The sequence below is a fragment of the Semicossyphus pulcher genome, unplaced genomic scaffold, assembly GCF_022749685.1.
Source record: "Semicossyphus pulcher isolate SPU_LCO1_2020_fin unplaced genomic scaffold, fSemPul1.0.p SCAF_17, whole genome shotgun sequence".
Classification (NCBI taxonomy): domain Eukaryota; kingdom Metazoa; phylum Chordata; class Actinopteri; order Labriformes; family Labridae; genus Semicossyphus; species Semicossyphus pulcher.
Genome location: NW_027211681.1, coordinates 15,157,701 through 15,170,047, shown reverse-complemented (window position 1 = coordinate 15,170,047; position 12,347 = coordinate 15,157,701).

Genomic DNA, 12,347 nt, shown 5'->3' with positions numbered 1-12,347 from the left:
TGAACATGGTGGTCCTTTCAGACCCACCAGTGACCGGCTGGCCTCAGCGGCAACGTGAGGATCACCAGTGGCAAAATCTGTGGAAAAGAGCATTTTGAGCTTGGAAATATGGGTCAAATTATTTTTGAGAATATCTTTTTATTGTGGGTTTGAATTTTAAGTCTCAGTTTTGTCATGTTATTTATCAGTATAAAGTAAGGATCCAATGCTGCACTACTCTCCTAATCACTAATTATTAATTATTATTTGCTTAACTGTGAGAACAGTTTTGTTGACTTTAAATCTAAATATTTCAGGGTCAACTGAAACTGCAAGCTTCTTCATTGTGGTATTTTAAGCTGCTTCAATGTCCTCTTCAAAAACCTCTCATTTCCCTTTTCCCTTGTTAACTAGTGGGCAATGAAAATAAGTCACATTTAACACAAACCACTATAGGGAGCTGCAACTCTGCAGAGGCTGTCTGTTTGTAATCACTGAGAACTTGTTTTATTACAAAATAAAAGTCTGTGTACCAAAGAATAAAAGATATCTTCAATGGACAGGTCAGCCATGTCCAATAGTCCTCAATCAAAAGGAATCAACTTGATGAAATGAAAATGTCATTTTTTCCTACTGTGGTCAATTTCCATTATTAGTGCATGACAGAGGAAGAAAATATCAGCAACATATGTTCTCTGCTTCCTGAGCCTCAGCAGGCCGCCTCAGAGTGATAATCCCCCAATCAAAGTGATGTTCTCCGGAAATAACCCAAATGCTTTCAATATGCGGCTGGAAGGATGTTTGTCTTTTTACACTGGACTCCTCTGTCTGTGTGAATGCATTTACAGTCATGCTTGTGTCTCATAAAACCACTTCCAACAATAAACAGTCTGGAGGAACAGAAGTTACTCAGTCTTTTGGTCTAAAAAGGCAAAAATAAATAGTCTGGAGCCAGTTTGTGCCCTTTATGCTCTGACCCCTCATTAACCATGACAGGCTCTTAAGATCAAAATCTAATCAGGACCATCTTAATAGTAAAAATGCATATTGTACTGGATTTGCATGAAATGCTAGGCAAAATAATTCTGAAAGTCAATAGTGAACACCCTTTGACATTGTTTGTCTCCAAATCACAGCTCTGGTATGCTAATGTGATGCTAGCGCGGTTGTTAATCAAGAGAGCTAATGAGACACGAGGGACGAGAGATTGAAGAGTTTGGGGGTTGTTTGTCTTGTAGACACTGATTGTTTACTGACCACCTTCCTCCCATGTGTAAGCACTCCATCCTTTAGGCCAAAGGTCGGTCACTGTAGGCTGCTCTCCGCCATTTTAGTTCCACATATAATCAGGATTAGGCCTGTTAATGCCACTGTATGCTCTGGTGTAAGTGCACAAACAACAGGCCCAGGATCAGATTATCGTTAAGGGGTTCAAAGCTTCTTTTAAATACAAATCAAGCTGTGTAGTTCTCATACGTGTTGAAATAGATGCTAGAGCCCTGAGCTGATAGAGTCAAAGCCTATTACATTCATGCCAATACTAAGCAGAGGTCACATGGTGTTAGTGTTAGCACAATCTGATTGGTCTAAAGCAACATGTCATGTTTGCCAAACTAATTCCGTCCAATGATATAAAGTCACACCTGAAACTCATTCAGCTTCAGGTTGATGCAATAAGCCACGCGGTTTACGTAGTAGACATTGACACAAATAGCCTTACTCACTGAAATAACATGTCCAATCATCTTCCATCCTTCCCCCGGTGTGTTTTCCAATGCGTCCTGTGTGTCATACATGATGACGTAGCAGAAAACTACCAGAGCCAACTGTCTGGAAATCTTCCTAAAGGGCGAGGTGGGGTGTGTACACAACAGGGGTTAAGTCTATACACCTACTCCTACAACCGAACCCAAACATACGATCACATGACTCAATGTTTGCTAATTATCTACAGTATGAGCTACATTATAGGCAGCAAACTGAAAATTCAAGTCTTGAGATCAAATGTTTCTGCACCATGAAGCACAATGAATTTCTGTTCATTTGAAGAAACCTATTGCATCATGTTGTATTGGTTTGAAGGCAGGGCGCTGTCATGGTATAGCTGGCAGTTTTGCATCACATAACGAAACTTCTGTAAGCCTCAGTCTCATCTCAACCCTGACTTGAAAGCTTTGATGTTGCTATGCTTCAAACCTCAGTCTGCTTTCTTTCAATCAGAACATCACAATATGTATAGGCCTGTCCTCCCTCGCACACATACTCACTAGCAATACTCATAAGTGTCCCTGTCTAGTGGCTTTTTATTTCTAGGTTTTTTTTCACCCTGTCAGCTTTGAACATGCTGGCCGTTATGTCTCTTTGAGTCATATGTACAGAGCCATGCTTATCTCAGCAAGTGTGATGAGCACATGACGGAGATATTCTTAGATTACTGTTTGGTCATTTTGAAGGGCATACGAGGATAGACAAATTAGGTTAACAGATGATTAAACAGTCTGAGAATTAACAAAATAGTTTAAACTTTGAAGTAAATTTTTAAGGTAGCTACACGACTAGTAAGCATAGCTATACGTATGAGCAGTATTTGTAAACCTGTATACAGTATGTATCGTTGGCTACCATTGCCCACTCTCTTTCCATTTTCAACAACCACTTGACCTTATACTTGCACCATGCTTTTTTGTTCCTGCAATTTGCATATCACTGATCTCTGTTAGTAATTTACTTGTTATCCTCGTTTCAGCATGTTAGGCACAAAACCCTCTAAACTCCTCTTTCCTCCCAGTTTACCCATGTATCCTCCCCTCTGTGCCCCCTCCTCTTTCCTGCTTTCTCTATCCGTGTGCTTCTGCCCATTGAGTCGACGGCTGTTCACACAGCAAGAGGCTGAAAGGTGGCAAACTATCCGCCTATCCAATTGTTCAGTCTCGAGGTCCATCCTCTTTCATACGGCACTAGCAGTAGTGCCCAGACTCTTTCTGCGTCTGGCATTCGTCACATGGATTCTCTCCAGGTTCCTGGGTTCCTCTGCCTGCCCGGCATGTATTCCTCTGCTCTTCTTCTGGTCACATGACACATACCATGTTGCTGTGGCATATGTCCTCCACAGGACCAGAGGATATTGGATGGGTGCACAGGGCTGCTGCATACAAATATGAAGTTGTGAATGTGGATATTATTGGAAAGAAAAAAAAACGATTTACATTTTTCGACACACTCAATTTTTTAACTTCATTTTAGTGTTGGAGAACTAGTGAGGAAAAGTCCTACCAGGCCGAAACACAGACAACATGAAAAAAAGCCACTGGAACTCAAGTTAGTCTAAGAGGGGGCAGGGATGTGTGTATGTGAGGCTGAATGGGCTCAAATAAAACAACCATATCCGTGACCATGGCAACTGGTGAACTTCAGCTAATTCATACACTCAAACAGCGGGTCTCTAACAACAAACATCCTCCCTATAAATATGCAAACCAGGCCTATCCTCTCTAGTGGGTGGGCAGTGGAGAGGGATGGTGACAGACCACCCACCAATGGACGTGATTCTCTTCTGATAATGGATGAATATTGGACAAGGGAAGCCCTCTCCAGATGAAACAAGAGGCCGGCCTGAAGGCTCTGCCCTGGTTGAGTCTGATATCCCGCTGAGAATCCTTGTCAGGATGTCTGGATTTACAAATCCCTGGTGTGCCATTGCTTGTAACCTTTGTGGCTTGTTTGCTGCGCATTTCCGTGCATTCACTTGCAGTGATACTCCACCCAAAATCTGTCTTTTGAGCACCACCCAATGTAGGCTTAAAGGTGCTTTGAAAGGTTTAAAACCACCTTTCAAAGACTTTTCTTTTAAGTTCAAAGTAAACCGACCAGCTGAAACACATCTACAGCTCAAAAACTAACACACGTACACACAGCCACATGTAAAAATACACAGATTTAAGGCTTTATGGGGAGTTAAAGGCGTGCTGCTACTTCCCGTCTTTATGCTAACGTAAGTACCGGTGAGCCAATATCTATTTGACAATCGCCTCTGTAGGCTTGAAATTTGCAAAGGGTTTGTGGAGTTCAAGAATATTACCATAATATAAAAAAATCACGCTGTACTACACAAACCTAATATAGAAATGCATCAATTTGTTGTTTTATGGGGAGTTAAGTATGGTACTGGTGCTTCAGTCTTTAAGCTAACGTAAGTAAGCTAATTGTCTCCTGTTTGGCTTAAAATTTGCTTTCAAAGGTTTTAAATGACCTTTTTGTTGAAGTTTATGAATACACTTACCAGCACATCTATCTACAGCTCATGACTGTCATCTTACATCTTCTGTACATGGATGTTAAAAAAAAGAGTTTGTGAAAAAGAGTTGTGGTTTTAGGGGGAGTTAAGTGTGTCTTTATGCTAGTAAAAGTAAGCTAGTTGCCTCCTAGCTTGAAATTAGGCTTGAAATAAGCTTTCAAAGGTTTCAAACTACCTTTTTTTTGATTGAGAATTCACTTACCAGCACATATCTACAGCACATGATTAACACCTTACATCTCCTGTAGCCTACATAGATGTAAAAATAAGAAGAGTTTGTGGTTTTAGGTGGAGTTAAGTGTGTCTTTATGCTAACATAAGGAACCTAGCTCTACTTTGCAACACATGAGTGTGAGAGCACTTTCCAACTTCTCATTTAATTCTCATTAAGAAAGCTGAAATGTCAGACTATTAATCCAAACACTGAAACCTTTTGAACCTTTTTACTGCATAATCCGCTTTAAAACTGCACACTTGTGTTCTTGCCAAAATATGGCTAAATATGCTGCAAGTGAAACCTGAGAACAACTTGAAGTCACAGAAACATTTCACAGACAAAAGAACACACCCAAATCAGTCACACATATAGGCAGGTATTTTTTTTTTTTTTTTTTTTACAACACTTTGGAGGGTGGAGTATCTCTCCATGAGTTGTTAGCCTTCATAAGCTTTTATAAATTACACACACGTGCCCCACCAATAATTAGCTGCGTGTGTGAGGGAATACCTGAATTGCTGAAATGCCTAGCTTAAGCTTTCCTTTAGCTAGCTCACAAGTGGTTAACGGGCGTGGCAGGGACAAATGTCAGAGACAACACGCCACTGTAATTACAACCATCTAACGGGCTCATACATACACTTTGACATGTTTTTTTCTGTGTCTGCATGTGAGCCTTTGTTTATGCTCTTTGTATGCTAGCACGCATACTTGCATTGTGACTGTGTTATATGTGGATGTGTGTGTTTGGGTGTCTGCGTTTGTGTTTTGCCCGTCTGGCATTTCAGGCCCACAGCTGCAAGGTACGGGGTTTGGCTCATATCCGGTGCTGAGCTGGCAGCGGAGGGAGGGGTGTTAAAGGGTCCCGACTGTGAAGAGTCATCACGGATCTTTTCCTGCTGTACTCTTCCACTGCTTCATTTTACTCACACAAAACTTTGTGTGCTTTCTTCCTCTGGATTAGGGGAGGGGTCTCTGCGCATGCATACTTGTGTAATGTGAGGATTCATATAGACGGCAATTCTCTCAAAAATAAGACATCTTTCTTTTCTCCAAACGCATGCAGAGGCCCCTGACAGGTGGCGTCCCTCGGGGCCGGGGCAGGTAAACACCCCCAGGTGCTGTGTGTGTATACATGTGTATATAAAACCCAGCACTGGCTATTAGGGCAGGTCTGGAGGGGCATTGAGGGCTAATCTAGACATCGTGTTGCCTTCAGGACCACCACAGATTTGCCTCGGCTTAGGCACTCGCTGGTTAATTTATGTTTCACATCAGCTATTGTCCAGAGCAGCAGGAGGGAAGCACATTCTGCAGTTAAGCAATGTTTTCATCCCAAAACAATAGGCAGAACCACAGATATGCCCGGCTGTTTTTAAGGGCTTGAAGAAAAGAAGGGCAATGAGCCTCCAGGGGGGCATTAATGAGGAGTGACAAGAAAGAAAACATGCATGTTAGGACGATGAAAACAATGCATGCACAGAGAGCAGCGATGAGCTTTACAAGATTGGTTTGCATTTAAATCCAGGAGCACGTTTCATAAGAACTGACCAAAAGCCTTTGTGCTCACGCAATCCCCTTATTCATCACTTTTAGGGGAGGAAAGTGGAACAAACTGCAGGAGTTTCAGAGCAGGAGGGGAGTTTGAACAGTGAGGTTATAGCTCAGTATGGCTCTGTGATGGCTGCTGGCCTCAGCAGACAGAGAGAATGGCCCACAAACGCACAGCTGTTTCTAATCGGTAACTCAGCACCGATGGCTGACCTACATTCTGGTGCTTGCACGTCTTTGAACCCGTGGCCCTGCCAGACTCAGCCATGGGGGAAGGTAGAGCGAACTAGGGAGAAAAACAAGAGGGAGGAGAGGCCGGAGTCAAGAGGGGAAGAAGAAACAAAAGGGAGAAAAGATGACAAAAAGAAAGAAAGAAAGAAAAACAGAACCATTTACTTCTTGTTTTGTGCTATAATGGATTTTGCAGGTATACGTCTAACACAGGTCGCAGTGTGTGCATGTATGTTTAATGACAAAGTTTGCACAGAGCCAGAGCTCTGCGTGTGCCTGCAAATGTTTCCACAGCCCCAAAGTGCAGCTGTGCACACCTAAAAAAGAAAAAAGGGGGAAAAAAGTACTCATAAAACCTCCTGACCGTCAATTTTCTGCTCCTCTGGTTGGACTGGTTACGCTTGGAAAAAATGTTTCAAAATTGCTTTTTTTTTTGTCAACACCCTGCTGTCGATCAAACTTTTATAAAGTTTAGCTGACTGCATCTGAATGAGTGCCCCCTTTCATTAAGGCTTGAGTGCATCTAGCTAGCATTCCTTGCATGCAGAGGAGGGGTACAGCCGAGTGCCAGGGGTCCCCTGGTAATGACTCATGGCAAAGATCCCTATCCACTCCCACTTGCAAACAGGACGCTTCCCTGGGTCACGCCGAGAGAGCTGTGAGTGGGGGTGGGTGTGTTGTATGGGAGAAAGAAAAAAAAGAGCAAGAGCTGTGGTGCAAAAAATGCTGCAAAAACTAAAACCGTTAGCTTTACGTTTACACACACACACACGCACACACACACTGCTGTGGAGAGTGGAAGGAACTGGAAGTGGGTCACTGTGTCTCAGGACTGCAGAAAAAAAAGAAGGAAAATAGAAAGCAGCAGAGCAGGGGAGACGGAAAAACTCAGCGAGTCAGCGGTGGACTCACTGGACTGAAGTGTGCTGCAACAAATCTGCACGAAGAACAGAGGAACGGCGAGCCGGATCGCTGGAGAAATGTTTTACTCACAAGTCAGAATGAGAAAACAAATACCAAAGAAAGAGGGGTTTGCAAAAGTGTTTCGACTCATGCACACTTTCATCTTGTGTCACCAAAAGCAGGTGTGACACAGAAAAATACAACCCTCAAATGTCGTTTGCAATACAGCACCAAGTGGCATGTTTCATTATCAGTCAGTCCCTTTTTATAGATTAAATATTAACAGTTCTCACAAGTGTGGTTTACAATGTAAGAGTCTGCAGCACATAAAAATATGCATGTTTTTCTCTTTGTGGTGACTCATTTAGTTCTTTTTTTGAACCAGTGTCATTGAACTCAAATAGGACCTGCAGACGGGGAAACAGACACATGGCAGACAGAACCAGCTTTTCTGCTTGTGTTAGACTTTCCTCTGCTCCTCTGCTGACTGGCTCTCAGCAGTCAGTGGTGCAACTCGGCTCGGTGCACTTGTTGTCCTGCTCGGACCTCTCTGTTCCTCTCTGGCTTCTGGTGTTCTTCTGGGTTCTTCTTGTTTTTGTGCCGGGCCGAGACAAAAAAAAAAAGTTATGTCAGCAGCAGCACTGACAACTGAAGAAGGCCTCTAAGGTCATCTGCGGAGAAAGTGGAATTAACAGTGGGGTAAAGGGAGGAACTGGAACGATAAGCAGACCTAACACTTTTTCATTATTTGTCTTTATTTGGTTTTCATATGCTATTCTTTTAACTCTCTCCTCCTCACATTTTGCTGTCTAATAGTTTGGTCTCAGATGTGTCTGACCCTTCAAATAGATATATGCTGATTTTTCAGCACTCATGACGGTAAAACTGTTGTTTGTGTCACTGCAGTGTGCACATTTCAGCAGGTGTATCAGAAATATTCCAAAGAAGTGGCTACAAAAAACAGTATTGTTCAAGACAGTGAAAATCAAGTGTTTAACCTTGTAAACATCTCCGTGTGGTGTTTTTCATGTGCTACAAGACATATCAGAGACAACAAAAGCAGTCATCTCCATGGCTGGGCCTGTCTGTTTTTAAACTGCAGTGTGCCAAGGACAGGCTGAACAACACGTTTTCAGATTGGCAGGGTTTGTGATGTCACAAACCTAAGGAGCCAATCCTGTTAATGGACGGGGTGATACTATGCATATCATTATGTGCAACCTATAGCTCACTACTTACTTCTAAAGTTAATGTTCCTACTACTAATTACTACATTTCAAGCTAAGTTTCAACAAGTTGCCGCTAAACGATGGCAGAGATGTGTTTATTTTTTGTGACAGAGGGGACGGTTGGACATTTGCATAGTGGGCGGGGACTATGCAGAATCTGGAATTTTTAAGGAGGGAGAAGGAGGAGATGCCTTGGGAGGATTTTTACAAGGTAATTAAACGTATTTTGCAGTAAAAAACATATCAGACACAATTTATTATTTCAAGCAGAGCATTTTATATGTCTTAAAACATGACTGGAGCTGCTCTTTAACAATTTTTATCACCATTAGCGAGTCCCATTGACGAAGTCCCATTTGACGGCTCCCTTTTTTGCATGTGCCAGTGTTGCTTCTAAACAAACATGTTAAGTTTTCAATGCAGTCATTAATAGTAACTGTAGAAGTATTATTACTTTCTCCTAACACTAGCTCATTTTTAAAAGCAGCAGTCTGACTTTCGTGTCTGCGGAACAATAAAGAACAATAACATTTGCTTATTTAAGGAAGCACACGGCTCAGTTAAATCCTTTTTAACCTGCAAGTAAACAAAACTATCAAAAGTGAAGTCTCTGGATTATAATATTCCACTTTTTGTTTGTGTTCATGTGTTATGATACTTTGACGTGAAGCTATGGATTTCAGAGAGCAGCATGAGGTAACCTGATGCAAGCCTTCTCATATGATGTTTTGGTTGTTTCACTCAACGGCATGATAATCATGTTTGATAGCATGTGCTTGTGTGTGTGTATGTGTGCGTGTGTGTGCGTGTGTTTGTGTCAAGGTCTGCACTACCCTCATTAAGTTAACTACGGCTGACTTGCCAGGACTTGTCATGAACCTCTGTTTGGCCTGTGGTTCCAGACTGTGAATGTATGTGTGTGTGTGTGTGTGTGTGTGTGTGTGCGTGCAGGGAGGAGGCGGGGTCTGTCAGTTTAATCCGCTGTCAAACACAGGAACAGGAGAGCAGGGGTGCAAAACAGCCTGTCAGTCATGTGTGCTCTCTCTCTGGGTAAGAAGCGGTGTTTGTCTCCTTGTTCAGAGTTTCAGAGCGATACATTATGTGAACTGCGTTTCATGTGGAAACAAAACTTTCCTTTACAGAACAAAAATTAGGAGGAAAAATGCTGGAACAGGACGTTTATTGTGTGTGTCCGTTACAGTTTTAGCTGAATTTTGTGCCTAAACAGCAGATTTTTACCGCCAGCTCATTATTTAGCAGAGTCAGGGTGTGCTCTCTTCTCTCCAAGAGATAGTGACTCACATTGGTACAGCTGTCGTGTCTCTATGGAACCACATACCACACACTGATTGGGTGCACATCAGCAAAAGTACGGTTCCCACGGAATATCGCATGATGTCTAATCACATGAGATAAGGACGCAGCATAAATTAAAAAGCAGAACGGTGTATGAGCGCTGAGGCCTGTCACGCCTGCGTGTTGACTTATGGAGCGATGTATTGTGTTTTTCTGTGTTTGCATGTGGTTTGTGCAGGGCTGTACCACATGAAGTCAAATGTTTGCAGCCGGATTAGTCCTGTGATCCCTCGACAAACATCAGAGAAATAGTTTTGTGTTTCCGTGTAGATGTGTTTGACAGCTGTTGTATATTAGCACAGGGACAGCTGATTTACACTGCTGATGATAACACTCTGTCATCATACTTCAAACAAAGAGGCCAAAGACTGAGCCAGTGACTGGGTTTGTCCTAACCAGTGACAGCTGCTGGAGGATCTTCTAGGGGGCATATGAAGGCCTCCGGTTGGATGTCAGGTATCATTGGGAGGTGCTTGATTGATGGGGCGAATGATGACAAAGTGTCTAAATACTGTTTTCAGAGACAGTTGAAACGTTTTAAAGGACCTGAATGTTTCCTTTATAAAATTTACAATAAAAAAATGTAGAAGAAGAGAGAAAAAAGAAAGTTTAGTTAAGACAACAAGATTTTTATTTGTACATACGCATATATAAGTGCTCAAAAAATACTGCTTTCCTGCCCAGGACTGAGAGGTGTGGTCAAATTAAAGTTGATTGACAGGGGCATCTCCCTGGCAACATGAGCAACAAACCTAAACAAGCTAAACCATGTCTGAGATCACTCCCTGTTAATTGTATAGTGCGCTCAATGGTATATAATGTGATATTTTCAAAACAAAATGTCGACTCCACTTATATATTTTGTTGAGTTGTTTACTTATGTACATTATCTCAAATGTTTCCACCAAACCCAGAGAAATTCTCAGAGAGCCAAAGTTACATGAGGCTTTAAACACGATAACATGATATCTACCTGAGTCATATCGGATAAACTTCAATTAGGGATAGAGGTTGTTTAACTATAAAGACAATATTTCCCATAATCCCACACTACCTCAAAACATCCCCAGCTTTTGTTGTTGTTGTGACTGCATGGGAGACCACAAGTTGCAGAATTTACATACTGCGCCTTTAAAAGGTTTCATTCGATTTTACTCAATGTGAAATTCATGTGCGTGTCTGAAATCTCAGTGTACTACTCTAAACTAGTGTGTCTATTAGTGTCTATTACTTTAGGCCATCCTTTTTGTTTGCTTGTGACCCCAAGTCTCTCAGTCTAATCTCAGTGTGACCTTTTATGACCTTTCATTGACTGTCTCTGCTACCTTGCACTTTGCACCTTGATACCTAAGTTGCAGCTGTTGTGGAGAAAATAAGATGTATGAGACGACCTTATTTTTGATGCAGAGACAAAGAAAACATAAGTGACTTCAAATGCAGACAAGCACACAGCCTTATTTTCCTCATTGCTTTATAAAAATGGTTGGTAATAATGCTAAGTATATGGAATTTTTCTCTCTCCTTCAGGGGCCCATCGCGCTCTGTGCTGTCATTTACAGTGGCATTTTTAAATGTCACATGTCCACAAGGCACAGGATGTGACTTGACAGTGTGGTAAGTGCAGGCAGATGCACGTTGTTTTTGCAGCACCAGACCACTTTGCATTTCCCAGCATTAGCAAATAAGTAAGCTTTGGCAGTTTATTTGTGGAATTTCTGTTGAGCACTTTTACACAGAAAAAGGAAGTTAAGGGTTTCAAGGTTTGTGCTTTTGCCCTATTGGCTTTCCAGAGTGGCATCATTGTGAAGATTTGTGACAATCTTTTGATGGACAGCTTTCAAAATAACACATGAACGTCAGTGTGAAGCCACAGGAAGCATTCCTTTCTGTCTTATGAAGGCTTTCTTTCTGTTTTTCATCCTCCATGCTGTCATACATTGTCCAGTATGTGTGCTGTTAAAGACTTGACTGTCAGCTTTAGATATGGCTGTTCCCATACCAGCACTTCCAGTATGGTGGCTGTGCAGGTGAGATTTCATTAGAAGGAGGAATAAAGAGAAATTAAAATTTGTTATATAATAATACATTTCACACATTTCATGAAGAATATAGATTTTAAAAGGTCATTTTATAATTACTAAGTTCAATATATTCAATTTGATTCAACTGTCACGTTAAACTCTTAAATATGAATGCTCTCAGTTTGCATGGGAATCATGTGTTTCTGAGAGCCCAACTGTCCATAGTCAATTAAAGAATTATAAGCTTGTGTTAATGTGTAGTTGCTCCCATTCTGCATTATAAAGAAGCGGGTGACGTCTTTAATGTGTGATAAGAGAGAGGCCGAGACGTGATGGAAGGCCGCATGTCACATACTGAATGCCTGTTAGGAATTTGAGCAACCAACAAATTCCTCGGGCTATGGTAAAGACATAAAGTAATTAGCAGGAGTAATTACTGCATAAATCACGTGTCTACCCTGACTATGTAAAGTTTCATTTTGAGTTTCCTCTGCTCTTCTCGATGGCAGAAGTGTTCCTTCTATATTTCCACTCTAGCTTTTCCACATATTAGCTGTTCATAAACT